The sequence below is a fragment of the Hibiscus syriacus genome, unplaced genomic scaffold, assembly GCF_006381635.1.
Source record: "Hibiscus syriacus cultivar Baekdansim isolate YM2019G1 unplaced genomic scaffold, ASM638163v2 tig00003715_pilon, whole genome shotgun sequence".
NCBI classification, from domain to species: Eukaryota; Viridiplantae; Streptophyta; class Magnoliopsida; order Malvales; family Malvaceae; genus Hibiscus; species Hibiscus syriacus.
In genome coordinates, this window is record NW_024061980.1 from 1,298,097 (window position 1) to 1,316,102 (window position 18,006).

Genomic DNA, 18,006 nt, shown 5'->3' on the forward strand with positions numbered 1-18,006 from the left:
TTATTTTTTCTTTTCTTTTTTTGATATACGGTAAGCAACAACATTATTTTTGTACAGTTCTTACCTGTATAAGAAGATAGGTAGAAGAACCATGGCCATTAGATATCACGGGGAAGATGAAAGCAAGAGGAGAAAGCTTCATACAGATCCTGTTAGCTGTACATGTCCCTATACCGACTTAAGACGGGTGCAGAGACTGTGCAGCAATTCTCCTTTCTGAAAATAATGCAAAATCAGTGTTAAAAGGACTTCGACATACGTAAGTCAAGTTTGGAAGAAAGAGTCGATAACTTTTGTATCGAAGCTGCTGCTATAGTAAGAAACTCATTTACGCAATACATGAACAGACTCGTAAATACAAACTGATAACCACGAAAGACAAGGAAGAATCCGTACCTCCAACATCAATCAGTTTCTCTACACGCGCAGCAATATGCTTCCCATAAGTGTACTTCTTCAATGCGATTAAATGGACCTTAATTCGAGAAAGGATCAGCTCCCGTTGCTGGTCATCACAAGTCTCTAGCACTTTCTGTACAACGTAGTTCGCAAACTGATCTTTCATCATTGCCTGGGTGGACAAATAGTTCAGTAAAGATGAGATGGATGCCATGAAATTCTACCGGAACTATCTCCAGAGACAATTAACAAAAGCTTAATCCTGAGCACACTGCAATCAATATATATATATATATATATAGCACGTGATATGTAAAATTTTAAGAGTTTTCTTAAACTTTATTAACATTCATACGTGTAGATGGTTGATCCCACAAGCAAAATGCAACTAAAGTATGATATGAGTGTATGCACACTTTCTCTCCAACAAAAAAGATTGCCATAATCAGCCAAACCAAATTCAAAATAAAGGCATCGTGATTCATGACTTTTCTCCATTGATACGAAGAAAGGTGAAGTTATTTTCGGCATTTTTCTTTTCAAAAACGAGAAGACTTAAATCCGGATAGTGTTTCTGTTTGCAAAATATATCTGCAGAAAATACAAACCTGAAGAGGCTCATTCTCATCAGTAGAACCAAGCATTTCATTCACCAATAGCTGACGATCAGCAGGACTACCAAAAGTTAAGCACTTCTCGACAACATTAGATGCAAACTTCTGCTGACTCATCTGGACAATCTTTCCAGCTAGCTCCTTAATTATGATTGAGCGCTCATGAGGTTTTCCATGCTCCAGTACATGCTGTAGATGTCATTTAATGCATCACTTAGTACCACGAATACAATAGAAATGTTTAGTAATGTAAATCAACAAATTTCAAGGATACGCTGTAGAAAAATAAGCAAATACAACAACAATTGTGGACAGTATTTTTAATAGACATGAATGCAAAAGAGTGAAGACTCCAGAGCAGATTCAGTAGATTCCTTCAGTACGAACAGATCCAAAAAAGAATGACGAACCTGGACAACGTAATTGCCATACTGGTCTTGCGTCAACGGACTGACCGATCCTAAAATCACATCCATAACCTTACTTTGTGTTTTGGGGTCCTTGCAGTGCTCCAATATTCTCTGCACTAGTAGAAATAATAATACAGAACACACATTGCTCATTTACATGGAACGGTTCTAGTGGTCTCTCTCTATATATAATATATATATATATACACACACATACACACAAGTACTGAACCTGTATAACTCGGCACCCATATGGATGAGTGGAAAGTGTCACAACTTGATCAAAAAATGCAGTAACTATAAATTGAATGTTTTCCTCCGGAACACATTCAATGCATTTCTGGACCACATGGTTCCCATTTTGATCTCGTACACACCGCATAACACTACCATCAAGCTCATTAACCATGCTAATCTTCTGATCCAGATCGACAACCTCTATGGCCTTGAATGATACACAAAGCATAGACAATTGTCAGAATGTTGGGTGGTATTCTTCGAGTAATAGCATGAGTGCTTTTAGGAAATCTATATAAAAACAAGGATAAGGTGATAACAAAGTTAAGCACAATTACCGTGATTGAAGCATAGTTAGCACATATTTACAAAAATAAACATTAGAAAAAAGAACATATAAAACTTTTAGCATAGCTTTTAACCAACGTGGACTTTTTCATTTAATCAATTACAAAATTGGGCTGATCTTTTTTAGAAAGAAACAGCAAAACAATTATGATGAAGCTTGATCAATAAAAAGAATCAACAGCAGAAGTTCAACATGCAACTCAAAGATTAGGAAATAAAGTGCTGAAGAATAGCAACCATATACCTTTTGAATCACTCGACAACCATACATTTGAAGACTGAGTGTTAAAACATTACCTAAAAGCTTGCAAGCAAGTTCTCTTCTCTGAGCTGGAAGTCCATGTTAAAAAAACTGTAGGTAGATGCAAATTTACTAGGTAATAAAGCATTAAATTATACAACTAAGCAGATGTATAATGGACTAAGAAGTGGATACCTTTTGAATGACATAATTACCAAAGACATCAGTCATCAAAGCAAGAGCTTGAGGCATGATTTCCTCATAAACCATATTAATCTCTTCATTTGTAGCTGTTTCAAGTTTTTGCTGAATAAAACGGCTGCCATACTGATCCACACTACTCATAAGAATAAAAATCTCAGGGAAACAATATGCAATGTGAGTTGTGGATATACTTAGTTTGTTATTTTTTATTTCTTAATACTTTTAGTAAGTTTAGATTAGATTGACCTTATCTCTAATTTATTAAGAACATACCTGAACTCAACAACATGACCCAAAATTTCAGAAAGTTCAAAACATTTTGTTTTATTGCTCTTAAACTCTTCAAGTAGGGAGGAGGAAAAGCTCTCAGGCAGGTTATATCCTGCATATCCTGCGACACTCCCAGCAAGATTCCTCGTCCCAGAAGGAAATCACATATTCAGGTCACTGTGTCTGACGGGACTACCAAGTCCAAAGTTTGGAATACTAGTATTTGCTAAGGGGCTTCCAGGATATGACATGCCAGCTCCAAAGGTGGAATTTCCATAAAAACCATGAAGATTGGAACTACCAGATTTAGCACCCAATGGAACACCATACTGAGATTTCTGTGGTGATAGCAAAGCCCCGAAATATGCCTTTTGCAGCTCAAGCAAGTTCATGTAGGAGTCACCAAGGAAGTTTCTATCCATAGAGGGATCATTAAAAGGTGCAAGCTGTGCTGCAGCATAATCAGATGTCCTCAAATATTGAAGATACATAGGATCAACATAAGGTGCAGGCAGAGCATTTCCAGCTATTTGGCCTCCCACTCTACCAAGATTATGCGACTCAGATGCAGCATTTGAAATGTTCTGTCCAGAACCCAAGCCTCCCCCAAACACTCTGGTGTCCATTCCAGGGACTGGTATAGCTGATGCACCTGGCAGATTGCAGTTCCAAATTGGCTAGCCATCATAGAGGCCAATCCAGGATCCAAAGAATAACCACTTAACCCATAGTTTGGAAATGATGAATTTGCACTACCATGCAGAAACTGAGTAGGTATGCTGCCTCCGCCATTGAGAGTGGAAGTAGGAGATCCTTTCAAGTAAAAATTGTTCGAGGATGCAGAAGATTTCTGGAACTCAGCTTGCCTATTACTCTTACCTGAAGGCACATCTAAATGCCCAGATTCAGCCTTCTTCAAGTATGTCTGCTGTTTGATATAATTCTGACCATCATGCAAACCGAAAAAATAATTCTGGTGAATTTCAGCATCTTTTTCAGTCTGGGATGGCAACTGATTATCTACATCTGGTGCACCATTGATGACAGGGTCATGCCTGACAAAGCAACTGCCAGATCTGCAGACTCGTTGACACCAGATGTAACACCACCAAACGTGCTTGGAGTATGAGTTACCAACTCTGCCTCCACCAATTGGTGTCAAACAAGGACTGGGAGCTCTAGCAACAAGTTGGGGATCAGGAGTGGTACTCTTAGACAAGGAAGCCCCTACCGCAGTAGCATAAGTGTATGAAGAAGGTGGAGCAACGTTATGGATAGCACACGAACTTTGAACACTCACACTTGACCTTAAAGCATCTGCAGAAGCCAGTTCATGCCGAAAATGAGCCAGATCAGATTCAGCAGAACCTAAATTATCAAAGTTCTCATCAAAAGCATTTCAACTACCAGGACGAGACGGTATCGTTGTAACAGGAGCAGAGTGACCCAAATCAGCCTGCAAATATGTTATAAACATTAACTCACTGCAGCAGCCAAGAAAAGTTCCATAAGTTTTTAGAGCATGAACAAGAAGAAATTAGGGTTCAAGTTAAGGAAGATTAAAAAATTAAAACTTCATAGCAGAATGATTTTGAGGAGTGCTTTGAAGTAGTCTACGATACATTATAAACAAGCTACCTACACGTGAACAAGAAGAAATTATGATTAAAAATATGCTTACTAAGTTTTACACATAGCAATATAACTACCTTAGGATTAGGAATCAGTAAAATAGCAAATACTTGTATGTCACACAAATGATCATTTTGCAAATACATGAAAATAAAAATCTTGAAACAACTCGAACAAAAATGCTAACCACAGACTTAAAAAAATTGACTCATGAAACTATAAGATCAACCACATTGACTGCTGAAAATTAAATAAAGAACGAATGTTAAAGAAACAATTACCCGAATACCAGTGTTCAGCATCAAAAGGCAAAGACCAAACCAAAAAAAAAAAAAATTAGAACAAAGGGCATTTATGATTAAACATTAAACCTGAAAAATTTCAGCGAGGCTTTTCTGTTTGCTTCCAAGTCCTACAGCAGACAAACCAATCAGTCCATCACCACCCCAGTTTGCTGAGCTATGCACATTATCTGCATCTACTTTATTCTCTTGTTTCCTGGCATAAAACCTGGTGGCATTGAAAACATCGATCGACTGCTACCATTATCGTCCCGATTCACTTTCCTCCTATCTCCAATCCCACCTATCACTGAATTCCCTCCTTTCAACCTCTGGGAAAACTTTCAATCCTCCTTGGAAAGCAAAGGAGGTGGGAGCCTTGGGTTGAGATTCACGTTTGAGTAATAGTATGAATGATAGGCTGGATCAGACCTTAGCTCTTCCTCAGATGCAAAACCATTTCCATTTTTAGCTCCTACAAGAGCTGAAAAAGAGGTAGCCCCACTATAACCACCACCAGTCATATTGGCTCCATCCCCAAACAACCCGCCAACTGCACTCAGTGAACCCTCCATGGTAGGAGGTGCAGAGCCACTTCTATACAAGTTTAGCTCTCGTTCGAGATCATCAGCGTCTTGCTTTCTCCGCTGTTCGCTGAGCAATAACCCCATCTCCGACTCCATATCATCTCCAAATGATCCTTCACCACTTCCTACCATTGGTCTCCTACCCAATCCAGATAACATTCTTAAATTCCTAAATGATCATTAAGTTTTAACAATATTCCCAAAATCAATGATTGGATACTAAAGCATAAAAACTAAAACTTTTCCACTGTAATACACCTAAAATCCATATTTACAAACTCCAAATATGCTAACTTCAAGCTACCAAACGGGTCAAAGGTCAAAACTTCAATCACCTCAAACTCATACACACCAAAACCCAAACTAAGATTTTTCTTCAAATTTTGCTATCATAAAATTAATCAACAAAAAACAGATAAGAGCATCATGTTTGCCAAGTAAAACCAAAAACAACAAGAATTAAAAATATAGTAACATAGCTAGGGGAGAAAGTTTTGTTTTTGAAGCAGATATCAAAGATGAAAGTGAAAAAAGCTTGGAATATATGGAGAAAGAGTTTACGGCTAAGATCAGATCAAGCAGCGGCTATTGGTTCTTATAATAACTCTATTAGGGTGTTTTACAATTAAAGGAGGCTGGAATTAAATAGAGAGAGAGAGCAACATGGTAAAAGAGACATCTTTTAATTTTTCTTTTGCTTTGTGCTTGTAGTATTTTTGGAAATTAATGACAGTACGGCTATATTTCATACAAATCAGGGATAATTGACCAGATGATAACCGACTGACATTGGCGGAAACTTTTTATATTTTGTTCATCTTGTGTTCCAGAAACAGCAATCTGCAACTGACACGTTTAACACTTAAGATTCTCTCTCACTGTAAGTTGTTTGGTCTTAAAAGGTGATTTTTCCAATATATCACCGGTGACCGGTAATTTATCGATCTAACACGGTCAAACTATATTTTTTGATCTAACACCCTTAGCAGTAACGCCGGTTAATTTCTCACATCTCTCCTCTCAACTTATAAATTAATACAACAATTCCGTCAACGAGTCAATAATTCTAGCAATCTTCTCATATTTTATTTAGAAGTTCGTGCGATTTTTCGTTATAAGGTAATTTTGTTATAATTTTTTATTATATTTATTGTTTTTATGATTTTTGAAAAAAATATTATACTAATTATTTCCAATTAATTTTTGTGTTTATAAAATTAGAAAGCGGGAGCATACGTCGAAATAGTTTTGCGGTACAGGTAATAATATTAAATTATATTATTTAATTTATTTACGTTGATGTGTAAAAATTTTATTGTGTTATATGTTTGTTCATATATAATTTATTAAATCAGGTTTGTTTCATTTATTTTTTTTTGCAGATTTAATAGTGCTGCACTTTTAAACTCAAATAATGGCGCGACTTTCAGTTATTGTTTATTATGATGGTGAAATTTGAGAAGATGAAATCAGCGTTGTTTTCGTATCAAATGAGCGTGTTAAAATATCATTCAAGAGAAACATAACTCTTGAGGAGCTGATAACGAAGATTTTGAGGAAGATTCATGTTGGAAGTAGTAGAAAAGTGTCGTCGTTGCAGTATAGATTTCCAACATCATTGTTGCCATTAACTTATACAGCGTTTGAACTTTCGAACAATGATGATGTTGAAATGATGGTTGAAGCTCAAAGTAATTATTCAGACGCCACTATTGAGATGTATGCACATTTTGTTCAAGTGCGTGCTGTTCGGGGTCAATCATTAAGCTCCCACTATGGGCTGACTGAACAAGTTGATCAAGTTGACAGCCCGACGACAGTAATGTGTAATGATTTTAATGCCATAATGGGGAGACATTCATCTGCAACTCCTTACGATTTGTACCGAGGTAGGTTCACGAACAATCCGTATGGCAACATCGCATCCAGTTCAAGGGGAAGACATTCATCTGCAAATCCCTTTGACCTTAATATGGAGATGCCATCGACGCAACTATCTGTGCAGTTTCCATTTGACACGATGGCTTCAAGCTCTAGGGGGAGGCATTCGACTGCGAGCTTTTTCGATCTCAATGTCGATATGCCTTCCAGTTCAAGGGGAAGGCTTGAACTGGAAGGCATGCAAGTAGTAGGTTCTTCGACCTAAATGTGGAGAGCATGGAGGAACCATCATCTCCACCAGAAGAACCGCTTCGTGAGCCTGGTGCGGATGGTGCTAAGACTGGACTATTCATTGACCCAAAATCACCGCAATTCAACTCCGATGATGATGAAGTTCCAGGAAATGTGGCACAAACTGACCCTCCTGCACACATGTATGAAGCTGATTATGGTGCAATGTACGGGCCATAATTTGCGGATATGCCTCATCTCGGTGACTATGGGTATTACTCATCATTAATAATGGTGAGTTATCTTTAGACATGGAGTTTTCAAGCAAAGAATAAGCGATGATGGCTATCAAAAATTACAATATCCGTAATTCTGTTCAGTCTAGAGTAGACCGCTCCACGACCGAAAAATATGTATGCTACTGTGCCCAGCGCGAAAACGGATGCAATTGGATGGTTCGCGTATCGAAGAGGAAGAGGAAAAACAATAGATGAGAACTAACAGTATACAACGGTCCTCACACATGTTGTGCTGGAGGGGTCAACCAAGATCATCCCAACTTGGACTCTGAAGTGATATGCCAAGCCATCATGCCCATGGTCAAGCAAGCTCTCATATAGCTGTTGCAGTGTTGATTTCAGCTATACAATCGCAGTATGGGTACACTGTCTCCTATAAAAAAGCTTGGTTGGTAAAACAAAATACCATTGTCAAACTTCATGGCGAATGGGATGCATCTTACAACGAACTTCCAGGTTGGTTTAGGCTGGTACGAACGTTGAATCCTGGGACAATTGTGGACTTCGAAACCTCCTATGCATACCATAATGATCGAGTTCTTCGCGATCGATGCCAATTCTACCGGGTTTTTTGGAGTTACCCACAGTGCGTTAATGCTGTCAAATACTACAAGCCTGTGGTCCAGATCGACGGGACTTTCTTGTATGGAAAATACAAGCAAGTTTTATTATTGGCAGTTGTCCAAGATGGCAATCGCAACATTCTTCCAGTTGCTTTTGCTCTTGTCGAAGGAGAAGATATAGCTTCTTGGGCTTTTTTCCTCCGAAATTTACGGGCACATGTTATCACGAGGGAAAACATCTGTGTCATTTCAGATCGCGGAGCTGGGATCAAAGCAGCAATGGAGTCTTTGGGTCCAATGTGGCAACCACCCTTTGTCCAACATAGGTATTGTCTTCGACACATTGCCGCGAACTACCATGGAAGGTACAAGAAGAATGATGAGCGTCAATTAATTGTTCGCATGGGTAAGTGAAACTTAGCAAGTTTGTTTTCTTTCGATCGTTTTAATTTTGCAAAGACAGCAAGTTAGTAAGTTATACATTTTTTGATCAGGTTACGAACTACTTCCTCGAACGTTTGAATCAATGTTTCAAGAGTTGCAGGCGAAGAACGAGGAAGGATATGATTACATCAGCCTCATCGATAAAGAAATGTGGACGAACGCATATGATGGTTGATATCGATATGGACACATGACGACCAACTTGGCAGAGGCAATTAATTCAACCTTAAAGGGTGCACGTCACTTACCAGTAGTGGCTTTGGTAAAGACTATATATTTTCGTTTGGGGGCGCTTTTTGCGAAGCTCGGGGGATAAGCTCAAACCTGGATGCAAGGCGGTCATGTCTATCACCCTAAATTAGTTGCAGATCTACATAAAAAAAATGCTGCATCAAATGGAATGTCTGTAACAAGCTTCTCTAGAAGGCATGAAATGTTTCGTGTCACAGAGTTGCCGCGACCTCTTCAAGGGATTGAAGCTGTGTCGTTAAGAGTAAATCTAAGGGATAGAACGTGCGATTGCGGGTTTTTTCAAGCTCTGAAGTATCCATGCTCTCATGTGATAGCAACTTGCTCGCATACACGTCAAGACTATAACCATTTTGTGGATCCCATATACCTACTATCTGAAGTTTTTAAGGTATACGAATTTGAGTTTCCCCCTATAGGTAATGACAAAGACCCTGATGAGGTTCAAGATTGGCTTCCGATTGTACCAAATCCGAGTTTATTGAGGGAGCGCGGTCGTCCAAAATCCAATCAAATTCATTGCGATATGGATATTAGAGAAAGATCTAGACAAGACAGAAGATGTGGGCATTGTAGAAACCCAGGACACACTAGAAAAACATGTCCACTTCTGTTGTCATCAAGTAACAATTGATGAGGAAATGATGTATTTTATTGTCAAATAATAATTCTTCTACTTTAATTTGCATTTACTTCAAGTTAATGTCATTTGATAATCACCGATGAAGATTAAAAAAACAAACACAATCATTAAATTTTAACAAACTAATAACAATAAGTATTAAATGGTAAATGATAACCAAATTACAATAACTGATATTAAATGGTAATAAAAAAATGAACTGAAATACATTAAAAAAGTCAAACAAATTTAACAAAATAAAGTAAGTATTAAATGAGAAATAATAATAAAAAAAAATTACAATTTAACAAAATAAAGTAAATACAAATATAATAAAAAACAAAATCTATCGATGCCTGCGACGCGAATGTGTTCCGCAAGGCGGTGGCTGTCGGTCTCGAGGAGGATTTCTTCGTATCACTGGTTCTGACTCCTCGCTATCATCATCATCACCATCATCGTCGTCATCGTTGTCATCGTCGTCGTCGTCGTCGTCTTGCACAGGTACATGAGGAGCTGATGACGATGAAGCACCTCCGTAGAATAAGGACCCTGGAGGTGTATGACTGACCATCCCACCGGCTTGCGAAAACTGGGAAAACTTATAAAACCCAGACATCGCTGAGTGTGAAAACTGTACAGGAGGCGGTGTCTGTGTTGCGGCCATGGGTGATGAGGTTGAACCTGTCAAATATCTAGTATATGAACCCCAAGTCAGGTCTGCAAACATAGACCCATAATAGCCTCCAGGAGGGGTCATTTGTGACGGTGACAGTGGCGGGGTCATAAAATCGGGTGAAGGCGGTGGCGGCATCTGGTAATGGAAAGGCGATGGCAAGCATCATATATGGCTGCGGCATCATATATGGCTACGGTGGCTGCTGGGAAGGTCCTGCTTGTGCAGCTGAAGATGAACCGGAAGCACCTGCTCTCCGCCCACGAGTCGGGGGACGATGGTGCTGTGTCGGTGAACGTCTCTGTCGACGTCGTGGAAATGTCTTCCCTCGTGCATCCTCGGGAAGTAGAAACGGTTTCCCGTTATTGTTGAACCACTCATAATAATCCTCATCATACATCAGGAAGTCAGTAAAAATGGGCTCTCTACGTGGAAGACGCCGATGTCGATCCTCCCACAACACGACCCACCCATGATGCCTCACCAGCCAATCTGTATCTGTCTTGTCGCGTCTATCTAAGCTATGCAACTCGTCCATATTACGAGGTGCTTCCGGAATTGGTTGAAAACAACCAAACTGCCGGAGCACGCGATCAGTGGAGTGCCACTCGACGGTCGCATAACAGATCAGAGGGACCATCGCCATCCAAATATCTAATGGAACCCTCAACTCAGGTGGGATCACCGCCCTCAAATCATCAGTAGAATATGACACCCATTCAAACTAAAACAAATAATATATAATTTTTATCAAAATAATAATCTAATTATATAACTATAATCTAAAATCGATTTTTAAACATTAAAATTCATACCTGTGTGCCAGCCTTCTGATCGATTAGCACCCTTATCTTTTCTAAATCATCAGGTAGCTCCTGATGATTTTTCCTATCAGTAGACCACCTATTCAAGGAAAAAAATTTGTTATACGCTGTATAAAATTATTAATATACAAAATCAGTTTTATAATTACCTCAGAAGTAGTGGAAATACGAATGGGTTCTTCACAACGGGACATAAAAAGGGCAATCGATACCATGCCCAAGACTGCAGCAGCAGGAGACATCTGCCGATAGCATTACGCCTGTAGTCAGTGGCTCCACACATCTCCCTGTACAACAAAGCCAAAACTGTCGAGCCCCAACTGAATGATCCGGCGAGATGAAAGTCGGTAAGATGTCGCAACCACATGCAGTGAACTAGGTTGCGCGATTTGTCCGGCATCAGTAACCCTCCTATCAGTTGCAGTATGCATGCCCGTGTGTACATCTTTACCTCATCCTCAGAGGCTTCTGCGCTCAACTCCCGAAAATTGGCATCTAACCAATTTAACGGTATCCTACCTCCGATAAAATTTTCCGGGACACATCCTAGACTATCCCGACACAAAGCAATCCAAGAACCGGAAGCTATCCCCGATATCACATCTCCATCCACCGGAAGCCCCAGGTGCATAGAAACATCCTCAATCGTGATCGTGCACTCTCCGCACGGAAGATGGAATGTGTGGGTCTCCGGCCTCCACCGCTCTACTAAAGAAGAAATCAGGTCTGACTCTATCTTACAGTGACCCTAATATCTACCTATGTAACTGAATCTAGCCTCTACTAAATACGGCAAGACACGGCTGGGTATCACTAACTTAAGATTCCTAATAAAAGGATCTAATACACGGTCCTTCTCCTAAAAATAAATAATTACAAAAATTAATTCTTAATCTAATAATCATGCATTAAATGAATCAACTAAATATTACTAATAATTTAAATTAAATTAAAACGTTAAAATGTTACCGTATCAGCAAAGTGTAGAGATATATGATTTCCATCCGAGCGAAGTAGACTGCCTTCCATTATAAATCTGCAAAAGAATTATATTAGTAAAATATTAAATAAAGTAAAAACATAATAGTAAAAATATTATAAAATATACCTTAAAAAGAGAGTATTTGAGAGAAATTTAGATAATTTGAGAAAATTTGGTGTGATAAAAGTGATTGAGGATGGGGGTATTTATAGAGAGGTTGGGGACGTGAATTAGGGGTATAGCGCGCCCCCTGCACCACGCTATACCCCACGTGTCAGATATACAGGTATAGCGCGCTGCAGGGGCCGCGCTATACCTACGTGGCGCCAGCTCACCGTATAGCGCGGTGCAGGGGGCGTGCTATACCCCACGTGGTGCCAAATCATCGTATAGCACGGTGCAGGGGGCTTGCTTTACTGCTAAGGGTGTTAGATCGGGAAATATAGTATGACCGGTGTTAGATCGATAATATTACCGGTCACCGGTGATATATCGGGAAAATCGCCTTAAATTTTTTTATATTTATGGTTTATTTCTGTAATATTTTCTTAATATCTGAAAATTATTCAATTTTCAAATTCCAATTTACATACACTACAGCGAAAACCTTTAAATATCCAAACTTTACTCCTTTCCGTTTCTTTTATTTCTACATGGTTTTTCTGAAACTTTTTTGTTTCTCTTACATTGTTAACTTCTTTAGATTTTTCCCTGAAAATTTTTGCAGCCATTGCTACGGGGATTGCACTGCTGAAGATGTTACCAAAGCGGCATTTTTGTTGACATGTGCTTACTCTCTTGCCTTCGCTGTTTCCAGCCCCATAGTTGTAGGGATCGGCATTTCCATTGATGCCACTACTCAAGGTCATGTAGCTTACTGGATTTACGCTATCTCAATAGGACTTGCTTGTGGGTTTTCATTTATGTTACCATTAATCACCTCATTGCTAAGGGCTTTAAACAACAAGCTAAATGTTACTTTGATACGCCTTCCTTCAAATTCCTTGCTGTGGTTCTTGGTGTTGCAGTTACAGCAGTTATGATATGGGACTGATGCAATTTTTGTTGGGAAAATTGTGATAAATTAGAAATTTGAGATATAGTTTCTAAGGGTAAAGATGGATATTCGAATAATATGATATGGACTCATATGTAATTTATGTCGGAAAATTATGATAAATTAGAAAATTGAGATATATTTTCTAAGGGAAAAAAATGAATATTCGAATAATGAATTTATTAACTCATATTCTACTCCATGAGATTCTTACAACGGTATTAGTAATCAATGAAAAATTGATACTCAAAATAGAGTACATGTGAATTTTGTTTTGTTGGGTGAGGAAAATGAGAAAACTCATATACCCTTTTTGTCTAACTTGTCGTTTTTATTTTATTATTATATTATATAATCAATATTAAATATTAATATTAATTATTATTTTTACAGACCCGGAGGCTATACAATAAGCCTAACCGACCCAATTACAAGTAGCCTGGACCCAAACCAGTGGTCCAACAACCCAAAAGTAACCCTAATATAACGCTAACCCCTATTATGTTACCGTCGCCTCCATTTTCAGTCGAGCCACTGTAACTGCCGACCACGATCATTGTTCCTATAGTGAAAAACAAAAAAATATATATCAATCACCCAACAAATATATGAGATATAACATGCAACACCAGTTAAAAAAAAGGGAAGAATTCGGAAAAAGCGAAAAAGAAAGAGAGGATCTCGAACAAAAATAAAAAAATGAAGCATGGAGAGAAGGGGACTTAACTCATTCACCGGTCATTGGAGAGCTCGACATAAAAAATCGAGTTACTGAGAAGTAACTTTGTATATATAGGTCGATTCGTTTGGTTTTAGGTTCATAGGACTTTAGATATGGGATTATGAGGTTGGTAAGATTATTTTGGGTTGTCAAAACCGTCTTTCGGGTGGGCCACGGAATTGGGTTTCGACTTGGATTAAATGCTTTAGAGTCGCCACCGACCATTTTAAAACGAATTTAGGTGGGTCAGACACCATCTTACCTTATCTGCGTTTTACCAGAAACGTGTCGGGTTCGGGAGTCGGTTACGGTCAAGGAAGGATTAGCACCCTTGAACCGCCCTTTCGGTACCAATTAATTTATCGGTTGTCTTAATTGCGAAAATTTAAAATTAAAATTAAAATTTAAAAGCATTCAATTCGAATTGTTTACCTTTGATCAGTTGGAATTTATCTTCTTCAAGCTACAAAATCATCCGTGGAACGCTGGTTTGCTTTGAGTTTTGATGTCTCGGTATTCCTTTCTCCATATTAAATAAAGAACTCTCTTTTCTTCTTGTTGATTCACGATGTAACCCCCTAGACCCGGCCTATGCGTTTCAGCTAAGTCTAGCGAATTACATTAAAAATTCTGAAAGACATTTTTCCAAAAACATTATTCGATAATTTAAAATCATGTTGCAAATGACCTTTATATAAAAGAATATAAATAATTAACGATAAAAACTAAATTCGTAAATATAAAACATGAAAGATACCAGGTAAAATATTACATGAAATAAATCCGGAGCATCGAAAATTAAATATCAGTAACAACAGCGAAAAATGTCATAAAACAATAAATACTTCAGAATTAAGGTACATGTCACCATAATTAAAAACAGTTTGGAAAATAGAATATTACAACAAAATACTCTGAACTAAATGTACCAATCCTCCAAGTGTCTGAGACGGAGTGTTTATCCGAGAGTATCTGAAAGGGGTAAAACAATTTGAAAAGTGAGCTAGAGGCTCAGTGTGTCCCAACAGTGCAAAAATAAAAACATACGATTATGATTTTTAAAACCAATACAGATCACAGTCATTAAAACTTCATAGGAGTTTTTAATTTAAAAACTCATCGTCCTCCAACCGAACACCATGTGCAGATCCCCATAACTGCACAACCTAAGGGAGTACCTTGGGGCCTGCGAGCCTACCCAAGAAAATTCCCGGGGCCACAAAGGCTTACCCAAGAAAATCTCAGCGCCGCAAAGCCTACCTAAGGCTCGACTTAGGTCCATCAGGAATTACCAATCGATGCTGAACCTATAAGAGGAATTACCAACAGTGACTGAACCTACCAGAGTATTCATACCAGAACCAAAATTACCCCAAAGAAAACATTTTTCAGACGGTAACCAATATTAACAGAAATTCAGAGTTCAGACAGATCATCAGTTCAGTAAACCAGTATCCAGAAATCATAAATCGGGGCAATCATGCTATACATTTCAGTAAATTCGGAATCAGGTAAATCATTCAATAGTCAAATCAGATCAAACATTATATTTCAAATCAGAGAAAAGAATCATGTGCACATGAGATTTCAAACAGATATTTAAAACATTTATTCTGCATATAAGGAACACGCCTCGATAATAGGGTTAGTCCGAAAGGTCTATCGAGCACTAGCTTCACTAGGCTCTTCAACTGAACGGGAACCTAATCCATATCAGAACAGGTTTATATTCGAAACAATATTCTAAACAGAATAACTAACAGGGTTTTAGAAATATACAAGTATTCACGGCTTCTCGTGGACGAGCGGATCGGGAGGAATCGGGTCGAGTAGTGAAACAATCAGAAGATCCCCGAGTACCTTTAACAAAACTATAATTAGTCATTGACCATTCAATTCAATTAACTAAATTAAAACACTTTGATAAATATGAATTTTTCAGGTTTACGGGCTAATTCGGAGGTTTTCAAAAGTCTAAATTTGACTAAAAAGATTGCGGAATCGGAATCAGGACATCGATAAATATAAAATATGAATTTTTAAAAATTCAAATTCTTGGTTAAAGTCAAAGTCAACGGGTTTGACTGACGATTTGGAGGCCTTCGGGTTCGAATTTGGAGAAACGGACTTCAGAAACAGATTCGGGACATCGTAAAAATGTCAAGATAGGTATACTCGAAAAAAGTCAAAGGTCGTTTAATGGTCGGTCAACGCCGATCAAAGTTCTAGTCAACGATACTCACAATACAGTTAACTTTTACAAAAATAGAACCCTAACAGAATTAATTACGAAACTAACACCCTTTTAAAAATATTTACGAAAATAACACTTATTAAAAATATTTACGAAAATAACACCTTTTTTAAAATATTTACAAAAATAACACCCTTTTAGAAATATTTACGAAAAATTACACCCTTTTAGAAATATTTACGAAAATAACACATTTTTAACAATATTTACGAAACTAACACCTTCTTAACAGTATTTACGGAACTAACACCCTTTCTAAAAATATTTACAAAATACCACCATAACTGAAATTAATTACGTATTAGTCATTCTTTTAAAACTATTTACAAAAATAGCACCATAACATAAATTAATTACATAATAGTCACTCTTTTAAAACTATTTATCAATAATCTAAACCAACAGTAACTATAATATGTTTTCAATCTAAACAATGAAATATTATCCAAATTAAATGATCTGACTTTACCTACGACGGACGGATGAAACAAGACGGTCGTTGAAATGACCGAAATTAACAAAATTAAAACGACGATCGGGGTTTTGGGTGTCTATTTCCCTTTTCGATTCGGCCTAATTATGACAGATTTTAGAGCGAGGTTGGTCGGGATCTCTTCCTGGAGCTCAGGCTCACCTGATGGAGGTGGCGGTGCTGTCCACCACCAGCCGGAACAAGGAGGAAGAGAAGGGGCGGAAGCTAGCTTAAATGAGGAAAAAATGAGTTTAACACATGAGGAAGATGAATCTGCCAAACTTGATAATCCTCCACGTTTAAAACTAAAACCAACCTTATATTATTTTAAGAGAAAATAACCTCAGTAACCAAAAATCCCATATAATATACGATTTTAACCAACTTTTTCCTGATTTGCCAAAATGACCAATAAAATCGCAATGCGATCGCTAATTCGCAACGCGATCTCTATTATCGCAAATCAGTTTCCAGATTCGCAACGCGATTCTGACTATCGCAATGCGATTTTCCAATTTCGCATTGCGATTTTCCCAATTCGCAATGTGAATAAGTAAATCGCAATGCGAATTTGGAAAATTGCAATGCGATACTGGCTATCGCAACGCGATACTGGCTATCGCAACGCGATAATACAAAATCGCAACGCGATACTGACTTTCGCAACGTAATACTTACTTTCGCAACGCGATACTGACTTTCGCAACGAGATAATACATAATCGCAATGCGATTTTCAAAGCGCCATTAGTATCGCAAAGCGTATTATATTTTCAAATTCCAAACACGAATATTAATATATTGGAACACTGAACCGTCCATAGTATATCCCGTAATCGCAACTCATAACCTAAAACCTAAAATCACAACTCAGTCCCATCTCCATCTCTCACTCTCTCACCCATCTCCAACGAAATCCGTCCCCATCTCCGGCGAAATCCGTCTATCTCCATCTCTTAGAGCCACCCTCACAATCAGAAATGGAAAATCAACCAAATCAACCACCGAGGGTTAGTTTTTTTAATTATTTTCTTTTTGAAATTTTTGCATTATTATTAGGTTTTTCATATTGAAATTGATGATAAGTTTACTGGTAATTTCAATAATAGATTAACTATTTCACTTAGATTGCTTATTAAATCAACTGAGAATCGCAACGCGAAATGAAAATCGCAACGACAAAATCGCAATGCGATTTTATTCTCTCGTTGCGATAGTCAAATTCGCGTTGCGATTGTCATTTTCGTGTTGCGATTTTCATTTTCAGAAACTATTCTTCTTCTGCAAATTGAAATTTGAATGAATTGCATTACTTCAACCAAAAAACAAAGACAAATAAGAAATTCACAGTGTTACAAATTTAAGTTTGAAGAATAAACTACTACTCTTTATGTTTATTATTGTTTTTGGTATATCTTCACAGTGTAGTTTTTGGTATATCTAACTTAGTATGTTTATTGTTTTTGTAGAACTTTTATTCGGCTCAATTGACCTTAAGAAATAAAGTCA

The 18,006-nt window shown here is 37.8% G+C and overlaps 1 long non-coding RNA gene and 1 pseudogene across 1 annotated transcript in view; one reads left to right on the top strand and one right to left on the bottom strand.

Moving 5' to 3' along the window:
• LOC120180380 overlaps window positions 1-18,006 on the top strand; it is a 79,523-nt gene that overhangs the window by 26 nt on the left and 61,491 nt on the right. The window lies entirely within an intron of this gene.
• LOC120180321 lies at window positions 54-5,566 on the bottom strand (annotated as a pseudogene).